The sequence below is a fragment of the Camelus bactrianus genome, chromosome 2 (genome assembly GCF_048773025.1).
Source record: "Camelus bactrianus isolate YW-2024 breed Bactrian camel chromosome 2, ASM4877302v1, whole genome shotgun sequence".
In the NCBI taxonomy this organism is placed as follows: domain Eukaryota; kingdom Metazoa; phylum Chordata; class Mammalia; order Artiodactyla; family Camelidae; genus Camelus; species Camelus bactrianus.
The window spans coordinates 27,740,012-27,764,703 of record NC_133540.1 but is presented as its reverse complement, the minus strand read 5'-3'; the positions used below and the strand labels follow the sequence as shown (position 1 = coordinate 27,764,703).

Here is a 24,692-nt window from a genome sequence, read left to right as displayed (position 1 = left end):
AGAGAAGAAAGAAGAAAGGAAAAGAAAGTGTGGATGTAAGCAGGACTCAGTGATAGGAATCTGGCCTCTAATCCAAGCAAATGGGGAATGGGACCCAATGGGGGCTCTCCGAGATTCCTCAAGTCACATGGCAAGGACCCTACCCTCTCTGCCTCCGCCTACAGGGAGCCCTGCACAGGCTGTTATGTCAGTAGGTGATTGTCCCCAGTCAGTTTGGCTGGAACAGAAGGCAATGGGCTATATCTGGAGGGAACTCTAATGCAAAAAATACACCTGCACCACCAAGTACATAGCAGCACTGTTTACAATAGCCAAGACATGGAAACAACATAAATGTCCAACAACAGATGACTAGATAAAGAAATTGTGGTATATTTATTCAATGGAATACTACTCAGTGATTAAAAAAGAATAAAATGATGCATTTGCAGCAACATGAATGGACCTGGAGATCGTCACACTAAGTGAAGTAAGCCAGAAAGAGAAAGAAAAATACCATATGATAACATTCATATGTGAAATCCGAAAAGAAAAAAAAAAGACACAAATGAACTTATTTACAGAACAGAAACAGATTCACAGACATAGAAAACAAACTTATGGTTATGGGACAGGGGAAGAGGGTTTGAAAGGATAAACTAGGAGTTCGAGATTTGTAGACACACACTACTGCATATAAAATAGATAAACAGCAAGTTTCTACTGTACAGCACAGGGAACTATATTTAATATCTTGTAGTAACCTATAATGAAATAGAATATTAAAAGGAACATAGGTACACATATGTATGACTGGAACATGATGCTGTACACCAGCAACTGACACAAAATTGTAAACTGACTACATACTTCAATTAAAAAAAAAGAGAGAGGGGAAAAAAATAATAGGTCATGGCTACAACCTGTAGGGGACCTGCTCTCACCAAGAGACAATGACATATTTGCACTCACTTTTCTTCTCCAGGAAACAAGCTGAGGCTTCTTAAGGAATGTAGAGACAGCATTTGTTGTTACTGTTTTTAATCATTTCACTTTGGGCAGGGTGTTACTTAAGTTTATTTACTAACTTTTTTTTAACAGAGGTACTGGGGATTGAACCCAGGACCTCGTGCGTACTAGGCATGTGCTCTACCACTGAGCTATACCCTCTCCGCCAAGACAGCTTTTTTTTTTTTTAATTAGAAGAAAACTTTCTGCTGTGGAAAATTTCACACATATGCAAGATAGACACGAGCATACTGACCTCCCAGCACTCAGGACCAGCCTTGACCGCCATCAGCACCTGGGCGGTCTCACGTCTCCCTGGTCCCTCCCCACCTACCCAGGTTCTACATTTCTTTTTAAGCAAATCCAAGACAGATCACATTTTTCAGGAAATATTTCAATATATATCTCTAACTTTTTTCAAGCATAACTATATTACCATTATCACAGCTAAAAACTAACAATATAAAGATAAATTTTCTGTACTTCAAACAGTGTCCAGACCTGGTCACTCTATGCTGTTAAAATGCTTTATTGTCACCTAATAAAAGACTGACAAGGAATTTCATTAGATGAGGATAAAAGATTCACCAACAAAAAATATTATTTCCCTGAATTTACTCCCAGAATAAAACATTTAAGAAAATCTCATTACCAAGTTTTTAAACGTGGAAAAGAAACGTGTTAAAAATTCATCTGATTTAGAGATCACCACGGCAGTTTGATAAACTGACAATGAAGGACAGTATTTCTCAAACAACATACCAGAATTTTCCCCATAAGTCGCACACCCATCTAATATTTTACTTTCAAGGATCTCGTAAGAGGTGAAGGCAGCACCAAGAATGTGCCATCACTTGCTTTGGCTTGTACCTCCCGTCTTGGTGGGGAGACACTCCCGCACTGGGGATGCTGCTATCTCAGGCTAGGGCAGCTGGCTGAAGTGTGGCGGAGGCTACTGCATTTTCCTTTCATTTCTCCCAGCCCCGGGCATCTGTGTTTAAAAAGACTTCCTGTCGTGGTTGTATTTTCACCCTCCCAGATGGGTACCTATTTTAGGGAGAGGAAAGAAAACTTCTGCTTTCTTGTACCTTTTTAAAATGTAAAGTTGGAGAGCTCCTCATCTTTATTTCCTATTCCCGGGAAGCCTGCTTTATAAACTTGGGGGGGGGGGTCACGTTCTTTTCTATTAAAAAGGGTATTACTTTGCCTTGAAATAATTTTCTGAAAAATCATTTGGGATTTTTTTCTACTGCGATGATGTACTTCTCATTTCTTAATTTCCTTCTCGAACATGTACCTGTTTTGATCTTCGATTTTCTTTAAACTTACAGTGAGGCAAATGTGGTCTGTAACCACTACCTTTGATGCATCCCAAATTATACCCCTTGGAATTGCTTCCATATTATTCATTTCAGAATGGTTTCTCAACATTTCCTGAATTTCATTTATACAGGTAAAGTCTTTAAGCAAAAGGTTACTTTGGGGCCAGTGCTCACAGAATCCTGAGCTTTCTCAGCCTCCTGAGATGATTTCCTTTGGAACCAGCCCAGGAAAGAATTCAGGCTGAAAGCTACAAAGCACAGCAAAATGGGAAGAGAATGAAATCTATATCTGAATGCATTTGCACTTAACAAAAACTGGAGTGGGATTCCTGATTTTTTTCCAAAGACCTATTAGACTGATGTGTTTGTTTATGTCATAATTTAATCTTTCAATTGCAGATTTAATATCCAATTAAATCCCCCCTTTTAAACAACACTCATTTCAGAGAATAATTAGCATTTTAAGAAAAGAAGTTTGCTTGTTATTTGGGTTCTGTCTACAGCTCAAGCAACTGCAGTCGACCTCACTAAAAAGATGATTTCCAGTAGCCAAGTCGATGATTGGTGAAGTAATTATGTTATTTAAGGCCCTTCTCTGGCGCTGAAAGATGAATCACATTTGCATAGGTGAAAACAAAGCCTCATATGGGAGAAAATAAACCAAAGTTGTTTTGCAGGAACAAAGAAAAATCATGCTTCAGTGCTTTCTGTTTCTGAAATATTTTCCTGTTACTGCCAATCTATGCAGGCTAGAAACCAAATCCTTGGGGGGACGTCGAGTGTGACCCTGGGGATGTCCCCGTGACTCCAGGTCGCCAAAGAGCAGCTGCAGCAGCATTGCAATTTTATGTGCAGGTTCATTCAGTGATACAGGAACCAAGTGTAAGGAGGCAGTACATTATGCACCCACATCGCAGCAACGTTATTATAAGCATGAGAACACATAAGCCACCAAAGTGTCCATCAGCAGAGGACTGGATAAACAAAGTGTGGCCTATACCTACAGTGGAGTGTAACTCAGCTTCAAAAAAGAAGGGAATTTTAGAGGGGAGGGTATAGCTCAAGTGGTAGAGCACATGCTTAGCATGCAAGAGGTCTTGGGTTCAATCCCCAGTGCCTCCTCTAAAACTAAATAAACCTAGTTACTTCCCCACCCCCCCCACCAAAATAAAATAAATAATGCAATAATTAATAAATAAACTATTAAAAAGAAGGAAATTTTGACACGTGTAACAATATGGATGAACCTTGAGAACATTATGCTAAGTGAAATAAGCCAGACACAAAAGGGCAAATACTGCCCGATTCCAGTTAAACGAGGTACTTGGAGTGGTCAAAGTCATAGACTGAAAATAAAATGTTGGTTGCCAGGGGCTGCGGGAAGAGAAGGGTGGGGAGTTATCATCCAATGAGTACCGAGTTTTAGTGTCCCAGGAGGAACAAGTTTGGCTGCTGGATGATGATGATGGTTGCATCCTGTGAATGTACGTAAGGTCACTGAATTGCATAGTGCTTAAAAACAGTTACATGGTAAATGCTATATTACATATATTGTACCACAATTTAACCATGCATGTTTTAAAAAAGACCAGAAAATTGTAGGGTTTAAGCAGATGGACAACCTCTCTAAGGTGTCATTAAGAGGTAGCACACATCTGTAGGGCTCCTCAAAATATTTGTACCCCCACCCATTCCCTTCAGTCTGTGGTGTTGACTGACATTTCTCAGCACCATGACCACTAGTTGAGATCAGGGCCAATGTCAAGGGCATGCAAGCAGTGAAGTTGCACAGGGCCCTAAACTTGGGGTTTAAGGCTCTGAGGCTCTGTCTTGATATCCTTAATCATTTTCTCTTTGAATTTTGTGCTTGTGAAGTGAAATCTAATGGGACACTGCTGCCCTCAGCACCTCTCTGGGACAGGTCCTCAGCACCCAATCTCTGACCTGTCCAGTGACCACTGCCCAACGCCCAGCAGGTTGTTGGATCTACTATGCAATGCCTTCGCGGGTGACTCTGCAGGGATAACTTACCCCATGGGTCCAGCGGCTGACGGGCGGAGGAACGGACAAGACCTAATTGCCCTGAAGTGTTCCCCTGGACCCCCTTGAGGGTCTGACCTTGCTCCCCCGGGGCACACCCTAGGCCTGAGGGACCCTCTTTTTCTCCTTTCTGAATCTGCCTGTGTTTGTCACCTCTGGCCAACTGAAGCCACCCTCCAGAGATAAGCCAGGAAATACGAATTGTGCAATTTCAGTGACCCTGCATACAAATTAAAGGCTCTTATATTTGAATCTAAAAGATATATTGTACAATGTGAAGATGAAAGGTAAAATTCATGCTAACAGTTTAAATTTTTCATTTTTCTTTTCTTAGTGTGACATTAAATAGCATGTTAAAAACATGACAATCTGAGAGAGAAACCACAGAAGGAAAAAGCTTTATAGTTGAGTCTTTTTTGCAGCACGTTTTCCTGCCTTTTGGATGGGGGTCTGAACTTTTATTTTGCACTGGGCCCTGCAAACTATGTAGCCGACCTGGTTTGGAACTTATCATTATCTCTAGAAGACCCATTAGGATGCCAATGTGTTATCTCAAGGCAAGGATCTGCAGACTTTTTTTCTGTAAAGGGCTAGAAATAGAATTTTAATATTTTAGGCTCTGCCAGTTATACAGTCTTCATCACAATGACTCAGCTCTCCCACTGTAGAATGAAGGCAGTGTGCCAACATAATAAAGGTATATTTCAACAAAATGTTATTTACAAATAAATGGGGCCATGGGCTGTAGTGTGCCAATTCCTGTCTTAAGGGGCCCATCCATGGCTCCCCTCAATCCCATTTACCAAGTCAGTGAGGTGCCTTCTTAGAAAACAGGCTTGGGACCCTGACAAGAGAGTTACAGAGAGGCACTCACTCAATAGTTTTGTCTTTGCAGGAATAACCTGGAAAACCCTGAAAGCAAAGAGCCTGTCATAGAGGTTCCATAATACAGTGTAGTATTGGCTCATGAACAGACAGAAAGACCAGTGGTACAGAAATAGGTCCAATCACATATGGAAATTTAATTTACAATGAAGATACCATCGCATATGAAGGGGGAAAAGATGGATTTTTTAAGAAATAATGTTGGGTAATTGAAAAGGCATGCTTCAAAAAGATAAAACTGGATCTTTTCTTTATCGAGACACAAGAAGACAAATTTCAAACAGATCAGAAAGTTAAATGTAAGTAAAAGTGAAACCATACACATATTAGAATAAAATATGGATGAATTCTCTTATCACACGACAGTAGGGAAGCTTTCCTAACTATGACTCAGAACTCAGGTATAGTAAGGAAAAGACTAATAAATCTGACTCCTTAACAATTTAATTTTATTTGTTTTTGTACAGCAAAAAGCGCCATAAGAAAAATAAAGAAGAAAGGAAATAAATGACAAGCTGAAAAAAATATTTGCAATGAAGTCACAGATAAAAATATGAGATGGAATAGTAAAAATCCTGTAGTCCTGAATTTTAATTAGAAATATCAGTATGAACTGAAAATATATTTTATCTTTAAAAAAAACATATTAACATATTTATCCTGAAAAGGCCCAGAAATGAAAATCAATCCTGTACCAGTGAACATCCCTAGTGCCCAGATTGTGGTCTTTAAATGCATTTCTATTAAAAAGAACCAGGAGAAAAAGCCGATTTCTCCTGGAGAAAAGGCTGACTCTAGGTCTAGGGTAGGAACTGTGTGAGATGTTCCTGGAGCATCTTGTTAAAAACAGGGAGCAAGGAAGACATCAAAGACCACTGGAGCCAGGTCAAAACACTCAGGAGCCAACTTGAAGAAGTTCCCAGTATCCAAAGGCAGAACGTTAGCATCATCAATAAAAATAGTACTGCAGTGGATTGAAACACCTCGAATACATTTAAATCCACGGGTTCAGAATAACCCTTAATGAAGAAACTCCTTGGTCACATCTAACAGACGCTAGGGAACAAGCAGATTTTAAATCAAACACTTATCTTGCCTTTCCTGTGACCTATAGCTTAGGGTCACCAACTAGATGATGAGAAGTTAGAAGCAGTCTTGTTAATAAATGAAGAAAGAATGATCAAATTAGGACATCACCACTTTGCAGCTCCTCATGGTCAAATGGATCTAGGCAGTGATCATCAGCTGACATCACCAAAAGGGAGACCAAAAGACATTATGTGGAGCTTGATGGAGGTACCCAACATTGCCTTTACAGCACTGCCAAAAAGTTGAACCTGAATCTGAGTGTGACTTCAGTCTCGAGCTAGACACCAATTTAAGGACAAGAGAGGGGACAGAGGAGCATTTTAAATTACAACATAAAAATGTGGTCAGCAAAATCTAGACTATGGAAAACTACAGGACAATGACCCTTTCTCTTCAATAAGTAAATTGCAGGAAAAGAGAGAGAAAGGGAATGAAAAATAGAGAGGAGGGAAAAATGAGGCAGGAGAGGAGGGAGTGGGGAGAAACTTATAAATTAAAAGAGACTTAAAAGATATATCAACCATTATAAGGTGTTAAATTTACTTGGAATATGATTCAAATAAGAAAACTACAGATGACTGAATAAAGAAGTTGTAGTATATTTATATAATGGAATAGTACTCAGTCATAAAAAAGAATAAAATAATGCCATATGCAGCAACATGGATGGACCTGGAGATGGTCATTCTCAGTGAAGTAAGCCAGAAAGAGAAACAAAAATATCATATGATATCACTTATATGTGGAATCTAAAAAAAGAAAGAAAGAAAGAAAAAAGAGGACACTAATAAACTCATCTACAAAACAGAAACAGACTTGTAGACATAGTAAACAATCTTATGGTTACCAGCGGAGGAAAGGGGATGGGAAGGGTTAAATCTGGGAGTTTGAGATTTGTAAATGATAACCACTATATATAAAAATAGATAAAAACCAAATTTCTTCTGTATAGTAAGGGAACTATATTCAATGTCTTGTAATAACCTTTAATGAAAAAGAATATGAAAATTGATATATGTAAATATACATATATGACTGGGACATTATGCTGTACACCAGAAACTGACACATTGTAACTGACTATACTTCAGTTAAAAAAAGACATTGAGAAGACAATTAGGGAAATTTGAACACTGACTGGACACTTGATAATATTACATAACAATCATTATTTGAACTTCATTGTGATGATGGTATTTTGGTTACATTAAAGCTTTTCCCCTTAGAAACATGCACAGCAATACCTGTGAAAGAAAAGAGATAATATTTTAGGTTTGCTTCCAAATCAGCATGAGAGAAGAGGAGACAGGGGCCGTATGTGAATCTAGAGATGAAACAAGATTGGTCCTGAGTTGATTGCCCCTTAATCTATGTTATGGATATATGGGAGTTCATTGTTTTATTCTCTCTGCTTTTTTATGTTTGGAATTTTCCATAATGAAATATGTATATGTTTTTTAAAGTTGTGTTTTCTTGAGTGAGGAACAGCTTTGAGGAGTTCTGGTTAGTTCGGGTGCAGCAGAGGCATCTCACAAAGCACTTAATGAGCATTTACAATATACATGGCATAGGGAGAGCACCTGGGACACTGCAGGAGTTCAGGTGAAAGGCAATGTCCTATTATGGTGGTGACAGTGGAAACAGGGAAAACAAAGGGACAGAAAGTCGTTTCTTTATTAGGAAGAGTGTCAGCCACTGTGAAATCTATGCAGACTCCAACAAAGGAACATTCATATGTGTTTTATTTAATGTCTGTGGAAGGACCCCATGAACAAGGCAATTGTCTAAAGAGATAATAGATTTCTTTCTTTGAATGGACGTTTAAGGCCTTTGAATTTCATTAGAATTAAATACCTTGAGAATTTACATCTTTTTAATTCGTTTATGTTCAAAAACCAAACGTTCTACTTACAAGGTCTGCACTGTTGTCTGAAAAACAAATGGATAACAAGATCCCCTGCAGAAATAATTAACAGTGCTCCCTATTGTTGCTGCTGTTTATCACTCCTGACCTTTATTTTACCTATTTCTTCCAACCTCTGCTCTCTCACAGTAGCCCACACTGGGCTTGAGGTCATCGCTGAGGGAGTCTGTCCTCAAGGTGCCTCAAGGAACAGGGGGTCTGTTGAAGTATGGAGAGACTGTGTCTGGAACTAGAAAACCATCAGGAACCCGGGCAGAATCAACCAGGCTCTCTGTCCTTCTCCCATACTGCCCCTGCTCTCTCTGTGCAGAGAGTCCCTTCTCCTGCACCTTTGGTTTCCTCTTCTTTCTTTTAGTTTCTCTGCAGTCTTAACTTCGTCTCACAGAAGGCCCATTAGAGCCTCTTACAGCCATGCCTTTACAGTTTCCCCACTGTTTTTTAGTTTCAATTACTGAGTGAGGAAATATGACTGGGCAGGCCGAGCTTGCATGGGTTGTTGGGCAGCCCAAGGTCAGCTGTGGCCTGGGCAGGAGCGGGGCTGAGTGGCACGGCACACATCATGGCTGCCTGGGACCGGCCCTTGAGCGGGGCCTGTGGGTAGGGCAGGGTTCCTTGAAGAAGCCTTGGGAAGACTAGGACTGAAGAGCTTTCTCATACATCCTGCCAACCCTGGGTCTGCAGCTGCTAATTTTGATAGGAGTCTCAAAACTAATGTGGGCCTCCATTTAACCAGCTCCAAACTCTCACTCATCTTAAGAGGAAGAGGATTCATTTAGGGTTTGACAGGCTACTCAGTGCAACCCATTAAGAAATGACTTTGGGTCCCAAGAACAAAACCGTGATCAATGCCTGCTACTCTCTCAGCTCCTTAGAAGATACAGATGGAACAAACTACCGTCTTGGCCACTTGGGAAAAATACATGGGTCATGGATTGGGGGGGTCAGTTTCACCCCTTCTGATATTTATCAATTTTTAAGGGCACCAAAAATTATTTGACTAACTACAGTTTGTTGTCCACGTGTTGTGCTCCAGGCCGGGTGCCCTCAGCTTGTCTACGTGCCATCTAATAATTCTAAGTCGTCTAATTTTCCCACCAGCAATAGGCATTGTATCTATTTGACAGATGAGGAGAAAGGGGCTGAGAGAGGCTGAGTAGTTTGTTGAAGGTCACAAACTGCTATGTGGCACATCTGGAATCTGAATCCAGAATTGACTCTTTAGTCAGTATGTTATGTTGTCTTCTGTGCTGAGACTCATTGGCTTCATTGCTGCCTTGTGACCCCCTGGTCATGTCACTTAATTCATTGTGTCTCATCCTTTCTTCAATGAAGAGGAACCAAATTTTGATCAGTGAATGTTTTTCCCACCTGGTCTGGACATCAGTAGGTGCCCAAGATAGAGGGTCAGAGAATGACCTAGTTCATCCGGGGACAAATATCCCTGCCTGGGCAAACTCATTCAGTGGCAACAACATCTTCTGTCAGGGGTGGGTCTTGGCCTGCAGAGCACGCAGATTCATTTCAAAATGAACTCATTTATGATCGCATTAAGGAAAACTCCATCATAATGAGTTTCCGTGGCCTTGTTTATGAAAAGGGAACTTTTAGACTCTGCAATTACCCAAAGCAGTAAAGCAGTAAAGAAAGACAGCATGTTAAATAATAATTGCAAATGTTACATAAATGAGTGTGGTTTGATTGAATTTATTAGCTATGTGTTGCTGGCATTTTAAGATATAAAGCATTTATCACAAAACGATGATTTCTTCACTTAAGCTCATTAGGAAATCACACATTGATTCACACGTAATTACAGAGGAATTTCTGCTGCTCCCCACAAATCATTACCACAGTAGCTAAAGTTGATTTTTACATGATTTGGAAAAGGGGGTTCTCAACAGGAACCTTTGGAGAGAGGAGTCCACCTCACCAAGGGCTCCATCCCCTTGAATCAGAGGAAAGAGGGGCCAAAGGACTCAGAGCAGTCCCTGAGGCAAGACCTGAGTCTTCTCTCTTCCCATCAGAATCTCACCATGTGGATCGTCCTGCTTTAGGTAGTGAAAACTTAAGTGTCTAGAGATAACTATTTGAACCAAACAAATGGTCATTCTTTGAAAGTAAATTGGAAGGAAGAAAGAATTATAAGAAAAACAAAAAAAATAGGACAGTATGTTTAAGAAGTTTGTCCAATTTGAGCATTCATTTACAGTCAATGAGCAAAACCCAAGGCTACCAAGGGTCTATCCATCAACCAAGAGGAAGAGGGGTCTTTCTATACTGATAGAGATGCCAGGTAAAGGGCCTTTTTTGCTTCAGATTTTCTTCGTATGTATCTTGTGAAATATATACTCTCTGGATATTCAAAGTATACTTCCTTCCAAGCCTGACTCTCATCCTTCTTTCTTGGCCGTATGTAAGATAAAGTCAACATACAAGAAAGCACCAGGAGAGACAGAGTGGGAAAGGGAGTGGAGGAGGTGATATATAAGAGCAATAACTGGTCACTAGAAGTAAAAGAAGGGGGTGCTTTAGATGACACGAATCATTGATTCATTTTCTCAGTAGATAAAGGACTTTTACAAATCATCAAGAAAATAACCAACAGTTTAGCAGGGGAAAAAAAATGGGCAGATTATGCAAAGGGAGCCCACAGATAAAGAAATACAAATGGGTTTCCAACCCAGCAAAGATTCCCATTCTCATTTCAAATTAAATAATTATAATTAAAACAAGAGTGAGATACAACTGTTAACCTATCAGGTTGACAGAGATCAAAAAGTTTGGTAATACAGTGTGCTGGTAAAGATACCAAGAAACACTCATGTAATTGGTGAAGCTTAATATGCAACAACTTCTTTGGAGAGCAAAACTCGTCAGTGTGTATCAGATATTAAAATGCACAAGCTCTTTGACCCGGCGATTCCTACAAATTCATCTCACAAATACACTTAAACATGTTGACAGTCTGTACCGAGATATTCATCATGGCATTATGATAGCAAAATACGGGAAATGCTGAATGGTCCAAAGATTATGAATTAGTTAAAGAATGCCATGTAACAGTTAAGGAAGAATAAAATAGATTTATTTCTATGTATTGATACATAAACTTTTATATATTAGTACAAATCCAAGAACTATCACAAAGTTTTAAAAAGGGAAAAAAACTATGTAATATGCTAACATTTATATCAAAACAAAAGGATATATATGTATATGAATAAAGGAAATATTTATGTAAAGAATATATGAAAAAAGAGCACTTTTCCTATTGAGAATGAGTAGTAGATTTTAATATCATTGTCCATGCTAAACCAGCATTAAGAATTATAAAATTTATTAAATACATCTCCAGAGGCTTTTTCCCCTCTCTGTGGGAAAAGCAATCTTTGAAATGTAAACTCTATGTGTGTGTGTGTGTGTGTGTACCTACAAACACTTATATGCCTGGAAATAGACTATTTCTAGAAAGACATTAAGGAGAATGTGGTCACCTCTGGGAAAGGAGGAGTCTGGAAGACTCATCTTGAATATTTTTTACAGTAAATTCATTCATATAATTTTTTTTACCAGGTTCCTATATTACATTTTTAATTAAAAAACAGACTTATGGGGGGAGCTCCTTGTGCTATAAATAGAAATGGCATCTATGAGAATGATTTAAACCAAGGAAAATCACAAGTTGGGTTCTTGGGAGCCGAGGGTCCTCATCTTGAGAAAACGGACAAGGTCAGGTGGAGGGGGCAGCCCTGAGGCTGGCTGCTTCTGGCCGTCGCCAGACACATTTCAATTTCTTGGCTTCCAAAAAGGAGCAAGTGGTGGAGGAGGACTGAACTCTCAGCCCCTCCCCTGACCTCTCCGGAGATGATTCAAGGGTGAAGGAACTATTATACGGAGGGCTTCCTGATGCCTTTTCTACACTATGTCTTCCCAGAAACGATGTAGGAGATAAATGACAGACAATGGTATTAAAATTCCCCTTCCGAGAGCAAACCACCCTTAGGAGGGATGTTGCTTTGGAAAGTCAATGAACTTCTTCAGGGAATTAATGCAAGTCAAAAATCTTCAAAGAAAATGGCTTAATTGAAACCTCAAGACCTTGACCTATGGAAGGGTTCAGGAAGCAGGAATTTCTCTTCAACCTGCCTTAGGCCTCATACAGCATTTGTTGCCCCTGTTCCCACCTCTCCATCAGCAGAGCAGAAGCAGGGGCTGAAAGGGCAGGGCTCATTTGTCCCCAGTCCCTCCGGGAAGTCACCGGTAAAACACTTCAGTGCTCTGGAGGTACGCTTTGAATCAGATCACCCCTATTCCCACACCTTGCCTAATTCCCAGGTTCCAGGACTGAGTCTCTCTCAGACTTCCTGGAAGTGCTCAAAGTTTGCAATGACCTTACCCTCATACCAGTGGGACCGGATGCCAGCTGTAATATGCCATCTCAGAGCTGCAGGAGGCCAGTTAAGAAACCAGAACCAGAGATTTTAAAAAAAAAAACTCTCTCGGTGCTGAGACCCAGGAAGTTCAAGGCATTTTCTTCTGTAAGTGAGTTTTGCATAATGAGCTCAGCATGCGGCTAGCAAGGGATCTCAGGTGCTCAAATCCAAAATTTGCTAGCCTATTAAATAACCAATAAAAACAAGCAAAAAGAGAGTAGGGGGAGAGAGACCCCAAAGTCGTCTTGAAGGATTAGTTGAAGAAATCATTCTCTGCTTTTTTAAATGCTCAAATTGCCAGAGAGTGAGAGTAGGAAAGAGATTCTCTTGTTAAGAATCAAAGTGGGGCAGAAATTCACCTCCCTTTTCAGGTGTTGAAGGAGAAAAGTGATGAAGAGAAAAAAAGATAGTTTTTTCCTTTTTTGAGAAAGAATAGTTTTAACCTTCAAGAAACTGCAGAGGTTATTGGAGTTTCTATAAGGAAACTCTTCAGAAAGACAGGGACATGAATCCTGGGTTGTTTTATCTCCACTTTAAAGCACTTGAACATTCAAATTCCCTAAAGAAAAGAGGGCAGATGATCCAGTCTAATGGATTTGTTAATATCCCCGCGCCAGCCCAGGAGTTTCCTCGGTTCTCCTCTTGGTGACACCAGCAGTGCTTTTCCTGAGTTTGAGTCAGTTTCCCCGGTCGTGAGGCTGAGGTCACTGGAGAGCGGGGGGTAGGAGCCACTCTGGGTGTGCTTTTTATTTTTAATGTACTAGTGAGAAGTCGGCAGGACCCGGTTACAGGAAGTCATGGGCTGAAACAGGACTGCTTGATGTTGGAAGTTTGACGAACGTCTAGAGAATGTTCTGTTAACGGTCTGAAGGCTGCGGGTGGCACGCCGGGAAGAAGCAATCCAACAAAGTGCATTTCAGATCACCCGGTGCGGGTTGCCCAGTGCAGGAGCAGGCGCCTCCAGGTCAGTGAAGAAATGAGAGTGGATGGGAAATAGCTGGCTCGCCTTCCCCAGTCATCTGTATGAAGGATTACGGGGCAGAAGTCTTCTGATAGGAATTTATGTTCTCTGGGAAAGGACTGAGGCCTTTCCTTTTCCAGCAACACACATCAGGGCCTAACATTTATTTGACACTCTCTCATCCAGTATTCACAAGCCCACACCCTGAGCTGAGCCAGGGACTTGGAATAATGAATAACGTGGAGACCACGATGGGTGAGACCCCTTCCCTTGGAAAGCTTTCAGGTTCCTGGGTGGTACCCACGGGGAAGAAGCAACCACGCAGTGTGTGGTGAGGACCACAGTGAGGGGGAGCACGGATGCCTGAGACCCACAGGAAGGGCCTTTGGGGTCAGAAAAGGTGTCTTGGGAGAAGAGGCAATCGGCTCGAGCAACATATGACGTAACAGAAAACATATATTGGTCTCTGCCCTTAGTTTCTGGCACAGAATTCTTAAAATTCTTCTGATTTCGTAAGTGATGGGGTCACCAAGAAGGAGCGTCTTTTGTTTTAATATTTAACCAGTAATATTCTGGTTCCTGACTCCCTTGGAATTTCCTGGGTGATGGTGTCTTTTGTTCTAATGAGGTGACCCTGGATGGTTCCTGGATGGGGCTGGTCACCAGAAGGATCAAGCCATGAATAGAAGCATGGAGCTTTCAGCCCCATCCCACCCACAAAGGGAAGAGGTCTGGAAACTGAGTTAATGACCCATCAAGCCTATGTGATGAAGACCCCAGGAAAAGCCCCAAAGCACAACGTCCTGAGAGTTTCCAGGTTGGTGAACACATTGACACATGTGGGGGGGTGACACACCCCAGCTCCGCAGGGACAGAAGCCCCTGCACTCGGGACCCTTTCGGGGTCCTTTGTATCTCTTCATCTGGCTGTTTATCTGTATTCTTTATCACATCCTTTATTACATAAGAAACTGGGAAATGTGTTTCCCTGAGTTCTGTGAGCTGTTCTGGCAAATAGCTGAATCTAAGGGGAGGGTCATGGGAACCTCCAATTTGTAGCCAAGTCAGAGAGAAGTCGTGGGTACCTAGGAACCTATTACTTGCAACTGGCATCTGGGGGTGGGGGCTGAGCCCTAAACCTGTGGGGTCTTCGCTAATTCCAGTTAGTGCCAGAGTTGGGTTGAATCATAGGATGCCAAGCTGGTGTTGTAAGAATTGCTCGATGTGGGAGAAAACCTACATTTCTGGTGTCAGAACTGCTGTGAGTGTGGTAGCGGGGGTAGAATAAAGGAGACACACGGGAAAACTGTTGTTTTTTTCATTACACAAAACAAAGAGGAAAGCAGCCCAGGTGGGGAAAGTAGGGTGCACAGGTCCCAGTGCCAAGAGGGAGCAGAGATCCCTCCATCCCCTTTACACTCAGTATCTTTCTTCCGTGTCATCTGGCTCCTTCTGAACTTTGACCTCCATGCCCTTCAGGACCAATGCATCCCCGCCCACCTCTGCCCACACCTCACCCCACCTACAGGACGTAGGACTCCCAGTCCAGCAGTTCCAGCCATAGGCAGCCCCGAGCCAACCTGATGCTCCGTCCCCGCGTCTGACACCAGTCCCAGCTCAGTCCTGCTTGGGGCACTGGCTTTTTGAGCTCAGCTCAATCCAAGCTTTCTCCATCTCCCCTCAGTTTCCCTCTCTTTCTCCTTCTCAATGAAAATGATGGAGGAGAAGGTGAGGGACAAGTAAGCAGAAGAAGAGTAGGTGACAGGGAATCCATGAATGGTTTCTACCAGTAACAAAAACAAAAGCAAAAACAAATCCTTCAATTAAATAAGCCCCTCCCAGGAAAACATCTTGCTTTACCCCTCCTCAAGCCCTAGCCAGTGAGACTATGGAGCTGAGAGAACAGGATAAAATGCAATCTGACAACTAATTTTCCTACAGACTGTCAAATGTCCCTTTGGGTGACTTTTCACTAGATTGTCCAGATATTTTTGTTTTCCATGATAGATCCTTGGACCCATGTGATATTTTCAACAGAACCCTAGTAGACTTTCATAGCGGTTTTAGACCTTTGTATCTTCTTATTCCCATTGTGTCTAACCTACTCGATAAACGAATTTTGAGTGAATGAATGACTTAAATTGTCCTTGGGTTAAGTTTGAAGTTTCTCCACGTCACGACCCCAAAAGGAAAGCTCTCTCATCCAGGCAAAGTGAATTTCCTTTGTAGACATCACCCGTGGTTCCCATCACCCAGGAGATGGAAGAAGGGTGAGTTAACTTTTCTAACTCTCAGCTAATCAGATCAATACCCAGCTGCTCACTATGAACAGAATGCATCCAAATAATGTCAGTAAAGCAAACTCTGCCCAGAGGAATTTCATCTGTTTAAACTTTCAAGGTCTTGTTTAGATGTTGGAAACAGAACTGTGGGAGAGAGAGAAAGAAATACTTTCTGGAGCAAATGTCTGATCTAATCACGTAGCATCATCACCCGGCTCACTCTTGGGACTTCACCCTGCCTCTCTGCCTCCTGTCTAACAGGCCCATCACTTTGCACAGATTTATAAATCAATCCACTGGACACTCCCTGCAGCCCAGCTCACCATAATGGGTATTTAATGGAATTTGGATCTGGGAGTCCATCCAAAATTATTACCAGAGAACCAGAACAAGCTCATGGCACAAACCCATGCCAGGTGCCCCAAGGCTCTCAATAGTTTATATTCAAGACCTCAGGGTCCTTTGGGTGTGGGTGAGGGGTGGAGGAATATGCTTGTTCGGTTGGTTTTTTTCCCCTTCCATGCTTTTTGCAAACACTGAGAAACAGTACAATAAACTTTTATGTTATGAGACTCTTAGGGATCCCCAAATTCATCATCTTTCCTCAGAAACCCAGTAAGTAAACGACAACAAAAAGCTGGCCACTATGTGGTTGCCAGGCAACCGGGTGGGCTCACCACCCACATCAGTGCCTCAGTGATGTTCAATTCAGAACCACACTGAAATGGTAGACTCTCCATGCAGTGAACTTTGGGTTGGAAAACAGACAAACCAACCCAGAAAGTGACAATGTTAATCTATGGATGCCAAGTCTCAGCCATGATATAACCTCATAGATTTAGGTGCCTCACAGTTCAACACAACTTCACATCATTTTCCCTGATGATAATGGCATGGAGACAGAAGAGCATCCTGGTGAGTCTGAAGGAGCAAGGTCTTTACTGCCTGAGCAGTTACAGAAAGAGACCAAACCATCAGGAAGAGACCCAGCAGACACATTCATCAATCACCGTGATTTTTGAGCCTTGTAACGTGTTAGATCCTGTTCTGATTACCAGCCCCTCAACCTCTACCCCTGTGCATGGGACATGAGACCAAGGAAGCCAGGGCTGTGTGGGCACCTCTGGGACACTCCCAGGGGCCTGGCTTACACAGCCACCCCCTTCCTCCACCCTAAGACCTCCAGAGGAGCAAGTCCCCTGAAATTTCCACGTGGAGGCTCCAAGTCTCCTACAAAGGCCATAGTGATAATGACTGGATGGCAGAGGGAGCTGTGTCCGGCCAGGGGCCAGGGACAAGACCTGAAAGCTTCCTCAGTCCCCTGCTGGCTCTAGTCACCTGCTGAGTTCAGTTTTCTCCATGTGATTTATCAAATCCCCTGGGAGCAACAGGGCAGGAGGCAAGGAACATGCTCCAAGCAGGAGGCTGTACAAGACATAACTTCCAGCAGCCTTGTGAAGACAGCGGAGGGGTGGGAGATCCTACGCAGATAGAGATGAAGGGATTTCATAATTGAATAATATTTGCTGATGTATTAAGATATTTTTATAGTGCTGTCTGTGCTGTTAGCCATAAAGAATAATAATTAACTTTATAGATATTTGAAGAGTAGGTGTAAAACAGCCATTAACCATCATTTCTTTTATTAACAAAAATAAAATTAGGTTCTGTGTGTACAGGGAATTATTTTTAGCTCTCCCATATGTACCTGCCTCTTTGGACTGCAGACCACCCCCACTTAGCTACGCAGACCTTACAGATAGACTCAGGATGTCTCTGGAGGGTGGCTTGGGTCAGGAGAAGAAACTTTTCACAGAGAGAGATGATGAAGAGGATGATGATGGTGGTAGACGTGGTGATGATGCATTGGTAGGGCTGGGGAGGTGATGGTGGAGGTGGTGGTAGAGCCGTGATGCTGGTGATGGTGGAGATGGTGTAACAGAAGCATGGCAGTAAGGAAGGGAAATCAGTTCCAACAATGGCCTATTTTAATATTTTAAAACAACATCCTATGCGTAGTATTAGGCACTCAATGAAAGATTAAATTCCACCAGCTAGCCTCAGGCCTTTCAGGTTTTTCTCTTTTGCACCTAGAGGATAACCAATCTCTCAAAGGTCAAATCATAAAGATAAATTATTTTATATCTCCAGGTGCCAGAGTCATTTCAGGATTTAAACTAAGACTCACTTTGCTCCAGGCACAGGAGCTCAGCCTCCCTTTCTTTGAGGCTTCACCCAAGAAAGCAACTTCTAACTTCTTTATAAGCCTCCTATGTACTTGTTAAAGACACTCTCCTAATATTCTTAGCATTTCTTCTTTTTCTTCTGGCCCCAAGATGCAAAGTCACCAAGACCCAAAGCAAATCAGCTATGTGCAAAACAGGGTCGAAGGAAAGTAGAAGAGTCGAAGAATTATGACTGTGTTCTTTTGCACCTTTGATATGAGAGTTTCCACAACATTCAGTCATTTATTCATTTGTTCCTTCATTCATTCAACAAGCATTCACTCCTGCCACACTAGGTTCGTCCCTGGGGGAAAATGCGAAACCAAGATTCCCATCCTTCCCTCCAGGATCTTAGACTCCAGAGGATACAACAAAAAGAATATTCCAATTTGAAAGAAGTCAAGGCTGGGAGGGTTCTACACACCCAAAGAATATGGGAAGAAAAAATAAAGCAGTTTTTGAAATATGACTTTCTAAACACCCTGTGGCAATCTTTTCAAAATCTCCCTTAAGGACTTTAGGACTCCATGACAACTAAGAAGCTAAGAAGGCTGTTTCTTGAAGTTGGCCTGGGGACAGATGGCATTATAATCACCAGGGGCTTTTTAAAAAGGCGAGTTCCAGCGTTCCACATTAGCCTACTAAATCAGAATTTCTGAGAATTGGGATCAGGGAAACTGCTTTATGAACATGCCCCTTAGTGATTCTGAGGCACCCAAAATCATTAAGCAAAATTCAAAGAAAGGGATTGAAAAGCTGAGACCAGGATGGGCTTCTTGTGACCGAGGTGTGGAAATTAAGATACCAAGGGACAGTTAAGTAGACAAAGCTTTCGAACAGCGGAACATTTGAGAAACTCTTTGGACTAGGAGCCAGCTCTTTGGGCTGACAAGCTGAACGGTCTTTGCCATTTCATTCCTTTCCATCTAGTATTCAGCCTCCCCATCTGTCTACTGAAGGGTGTGGTCTAGATCTGCACTATCCAATACAGTAGCCACCAGTCACATGAGAATATTGGACACTTGGAATGTGACGATTATGAATTGAGATGTGTTGCAAGGGTGAAGTACACACTGGGTTTGAAAGACTTAGTATAATACAAAGAATGTAAAATGCCCAATTTTTTTTTATATTGATTACATGCTGAAATGATAATATTTGGGTAAATACAATTAGGTTAAATTAAAATGAATTTTACCTGCTTCTTTTACTTTTCTTAAGTGTACCTACTAGAAAAATTTAAATTATAAATGTGACTTGCAAGTGCGGCTTGTTGGATGTTTAGACATGACGTGTGACCTAATGTTGGACCATACTGGTCTGGATGCCTTCTCATCAGCGTTGATATTCTGTGCAATTTTTAGACAGATTAATGGAGAATTAAGTGTTATTTGAATGGGTCCCGGGTCAAGGCTTTGGCTCCCAGTCAGAAGTCAGCCAACCTCTAGCGGGAAGTCCTGCCCACCCAGGGCGAGAGGAAGGTGCAGAGAGAGGAGGCGAACCCTGAGGAGCCAGGCCATTGTGTGACCTCACACACTTTCTATGACAAATTTGGGCAGCACTTAGCTATTTTTTAATCTTAATTCACCATCCCTGAGGCTTGTGTTAGGTCTCTGATCTCTGGCCAGCACACACAAACGGAAGGTTTTCCGGGCAGTTTGACATTCCTGGAATGCTACTTTGAAGTGAGTTTTCTTTCTTCTGTGCAGACTTTATCTTGGAGACCATATTTGACCACACTGAGTACTGGGGTCCTTCTTTTGACTTGCCAATAATGAAAATAAATTTTATTTTTCCCTCTTCTGTGGAAGTGAAAATAGATAATGCTGCTATGAACATTAGGATACATATATCTTTTCAAATTAGTGTTTTTGTTTTCTTTGGTAAAAGTACCCAGAAGTGAAATTCCTGGATCATAAAGTCGTTCTATTTTTAATTTTTTGAGGAATCACCATAGTGTTTTCCATAGTGGCTGCATCAGTTTACATTCTCACCAACAGTGTACAAGGGTTCCCTTTTCTCCATGTCCTCGTCAACACTGATTATTTGTTCTTTTTTTGATGATAGCCATTCTGACAGGTGTGAGGTGACATCTTACTGTGATTTTGATTTTCATTTCCCTGATGATGTTGAGTATCTTTCCATGTGCTTGTTGGCCCTCTGTATGTCTTCTTTGGGAAAACGTCTATTCAGGTCCTCTGCTGATTTTTTAACTTAATTGTGTTTTTTTGGCGTTGAGTTGTATGAATTCTTTATATATCTTAGATATCAACCCCTTATCAGATATATCATTTGTAAATAGCTTCTGCCATTCAGTAGGCTGCCTTTCCATTTTGTTGATGGTTTCCTTCACTGTGAAAAAGTTTTTTTGTCTGATATGGCCCCATTTGTTTATTTTAATTTTTGTTTCCTTTGCCTGAGAAGATATAGCCAAAAAAATACATTGCTAAGACTGATGTCAAAGAATGTACTACCTGTGTTTTCTTCTAAAAGTTTTATGGTTTCAGGGCTTCCATGTAAGTCTCCAATCCATTTTGAGTTTATTTTTTTATATGGGATGAGAAAGTAGTCTAGTTTGATTTTTTTTTTTTTGACATATAGCTGTCCAGCTCTCCCAGCACCTCTTATTGAAGAGGCTGCCTTTTCCCAATATTCTTGTCTCCTTTGTCATAGATTAATTGACCTTATAAGTGGGTTTATTTCTGGGTTCCCGATTCTACTCTGTTGATGTGCGTGTGTGTTTGTGCCAGTACCACACTGGTTTGATGACTGTAGCTCTGTAGTACCATTTGAAATCAGGGAGCACAATACAGAGTGAGTCTTTTAAACGTGAAAGCTGCCAGGCCACTCCTCTCGTCACTCAGTAGCTCCTAACAGTGATGACCTAAGATGCCCTATATGATCTAGCCTCTGGCCTTGCTGTTTCTTCCTTGACAAACTTACATCAAAATTTGATGTAGTAAATATTTCCTTTATTGTCTGTTTCTTCCCTTTGTCTATTTGTTCAGGCTTAATTCTCAACAGTGCAAATCATTTCAAATAAATTAACGAGTGAATAGTAGCTGTTCTGTAAGATGAGTCAAAGGATGAGCGAATGATGAAATTGATCAGTACATCCATGCTTGGAGTGGTACCCACCCTCTTTGCTCGGGTTTATGAGGGTGCGAGGGGGTATTTATGGAAGCAGAGTGTGACCACTGCCCTCCCCCTTTCTCTCATCCAGGCATGTATTCATTCAACTGGATTCACTGATCTGGGCTTATACCCTGTTACATACGGGGCAACACTCAGGGTCTTCCATGAGCTATTGTTCACCCAGGAGACATGCAAACATGTGACCTTAGAAATAAGGTCGGTGGTGATGCAGAGCTGTTTCTGAGGGGCAGTGACGTCACACAGGGAAGCCATGGGAGGCCAGGAGAGGTTTCTCTGAGGGGAGCCAACTGAACTGATTCTTGCAGGATAAAGAGAAATTTTTCATATGGGAAGGGCTAGAAGCACTCCAGAAAAACAACGTTCTGGGAAACGAAAACAAAGACACGGGACAGTTGCGGCACTTTGAGAAACTACGAGTTGCTGGGCGTGCCCACAGTCCAGAGCAAAGCTCAGTGAGTTATGAGACATCAAGTGACAAAAGTCAGCAAGGGTACGGGGGAAGGGCTTGTTTGCACGCTGGGGCTTCGTTCTCCAAACAACATGAAGGCCTGTTAAACAGATGAGCACGATGGGCCGGGAAGCAGGGATCCAGCACACCTTGGGGGTGTGGGTGCAAACGTTGAGCTGTGTGGCGATTTCTGTGGGCTGCAGGGGGCTGGGCAGAGCCTCAGTCAACAGTTTGGAGGACTGAGGCAGGAAGGACGGAGACCCAGGAGGGGCCACTCAGACAGCAATGATGGCACAAGGAGGAGGAAGCCAGGCTGGCTGGAAAGACAAGGTCTTTCCCTGGAAAGGAGCATGTTTCAAAGCCAGGACAGGAGAGAGCCTGGGGCGCAGCTGAACGCTCACATTAATGATCAGTCCCGAAACCTAAAAGCGTTGCCTAAATTCTTTCCTAGTCCAGATTGCTTAATCCTCCTTCTCCTGGACTGTCATCATAAAACCAAAGAGTCACGAGACCAAGGGGCTGGAGGGCATCTTAGAGCACATCTAATCCAGCGCCTCCCAGCCCTCCCTGCTCAGGCACCCTGAACAATAAGGGAGAGAACGTGAACCAATTTTCTTCACGTTGCTTATTGCATCACTTTTAAAAATATATATATAAATGTTGCATTCTGAGCCAAAGCATCTGTATTTGTTTTAATAGAAGAATAACATTTTTTTTTCCTCTCAAAAAGGTTGCTTCTCCACAGGAAGTTGCATCATCTGTATTCACAAACCTCCCTGACCACAGCCCCCAAGTGTGTGGACACCCTTGGGAAAGCCCTCCTTATGGATGAGGACACAGAGGCCAACAGAGAGGCTGTGTCATCTGCCTGAGGTCACGCAGTGGGTTAGGTACAGAGTGAAGCCTGGAATCAGCGCCAGAGCTCTCCTTGGACCCTCTTTCCTCAAGGGCCCTGCATTTGACACCGTGACCCCCTTTTCCTTCCTGACTCTCGCCTCCCTTCCTCTTCCTCCTGTTTCATTGACTGCGGCACCTTTGTTCCCTCTTGCTCTGCCCCCTCCTAACCTCACTGGGGCTCCAGAGGGCTCAGAGGGGAGCAGGATGAAGCAGAGCCCCGCCAGGAGAGAAGCTCACAGAACTCAGTGCCCTGAGCAGCCCTGGCCTGGTCTCATCTGCTACAGCTTCTCATTCCTCTGGGATCAAAAAGGTTTATGAGGGCTGTTTGGGCTGTTCTTGATTAATTATACCTTTGCTTCCTGAAGGCACTTAGAACATATTTCTGCGAGTTTGCTTAGAGCACAGAAGGGGAAATGGACGGTCCCGGTGTCTGTTCCAGGAAGCACCCCACCTCCACCCCCATCCATTTTCACCTGTGTTGAAAGTTTTATGAGCATCTCCAGCAGGACAGTGCCCAGACTTCCCTCCCACAAAGGCAGAAACTTGCTGTTTGGGAAAAGCCAGAGTCACTCTGCAGTCCTCTGAGTGAACCAGCGGAAGAAAAAAGGCCAAGAAGCTTGTATGGTTTCTCTTCAAAACACAGATCTGATCTGGTCACTCCCTCTGCCTAAATCATGTCAGCAGCTCTGTTCCCAGGATAAGGACATCTCCCTGAGCGGCCTCTAAAGAGTCTGTACCCTCCTTAGTTTTGCAGACTCTCCTTAAGTTCCTCCCTTTCCTCTCTCTGCTCCAGTCACACTGAGCCCTTGGCTCCTCCATCCATGCCCATCTCCCCAACACAGGCCTTTGTATCTGCCATTTCCTGCCACGGGGACTTTGCACTTGCCATTTTCTTGGCTTGGTCGGCTCTGTCACCCACTCTGCGCCTGATGGAACAGCCCCATCATCTTCCAGCAATCAGCTCAAATTTTTCTTCCTCAGAGATGCCTACTCTGACCTCCTGAGGGTCAAACCTCCCACCACAGGTTGACAGAGCACCAGGTGCCTTTCTTCACAGCACTTACCGCACCCACACGTTCACACTGATACATGTGATTGATTACCGGACTGCCATTTATTCTCCCACGAGGTTGTATGGTCCACAAGGCAGAGTCCATGCAAGGATTTGCCCATTTTCACAGCCTCATCACTTAACATTGTGCCTAACACATAGTTGATGCTTTAAAAATCTGTCAAAGTAAAAATTAAATAATGAACAAATAAACAAGTAGTAGATTTGGTAAGTTCAAAATGTGAATTGATGAATTCATAAATACCCAGAATTGTTTATAAAGGTCTTGGGGTCCCGAATTTAATCCTTAGACCTACATGTCTATTGGGCAGCATTATTGTGTTCAGAACACTACCCCTCGGTGTTTCCCACTGCACCATATGTAAGTGTCTTCTCTGTGCCTGTCATGGGGGAGTGCTTTACCAGAAACTCTCCTGACTACCCTCGTCCCCTCAGTATCTCCCTCTATTCCAGCCATCAGCAAACCTTGCCAACTCATTCCAAGGTATATCAAATTCCATCAGACATATAAAAACAGAGTTTATCGCCAACAAACTATCACAAAAGGAACTTTAAAAGATAAACTTGTGGAAGAAAGAAAACTATCTCTGAGGGAAGAGTTAAGATGTAAGAAGATACATAAGCCAAGAATAGGCAAACATGCAAATAAATGTAAATGAATAGTTACTGTATAGAGCTACAATAATAGTGCACAGTTTAAAGATTTTTTTAAAAAGCAGTCAACAATAATGTATGTTAGGGGGTGATCAGATTTAAATGTGCTAAAAATCTAAGAAAAAGAGTAAGAGATACTGTGTCACTTTAGGCTTTGTTGAGTTGACCCTTGAACGTTGCAGGGGTTAATATGCATATAATTTGTAGTCTTCTGTATCCGTGGTTCCTCTGCATCCGTGAATTCGACCAACCACAGACCATATAGTATTTACTACTGAAAAATATCCATATGTAGGTGGACCGATGTAGTTCAAACCC

At 42.3% G+C, this 24,692-nt stretch overlaps 1 protein-coding gene and 1 non-coding gene across 2 annotated transcripts in view; one reads left to right on the top strand and one right to left on the bottom strand.

Moving 5' to 3' along the window:
• ARFIP1 (ARF interacting protein 1) overlaps window positions 1–24,692 on the top strand; it is a 1,058,373-nt gene that overhangs the window by 470,396 nt on the left and 563,285 nt on the right. The window lies entirely within an intron of this gene.
• Window positions 1,078–1,150, bottom strand: TRNAT-AGU (transfer RNA threonine (anticodon AGU)). The gene has a single exon. It is a non-coding gene; the product is annotated as a tRNA-Thr (tRNA).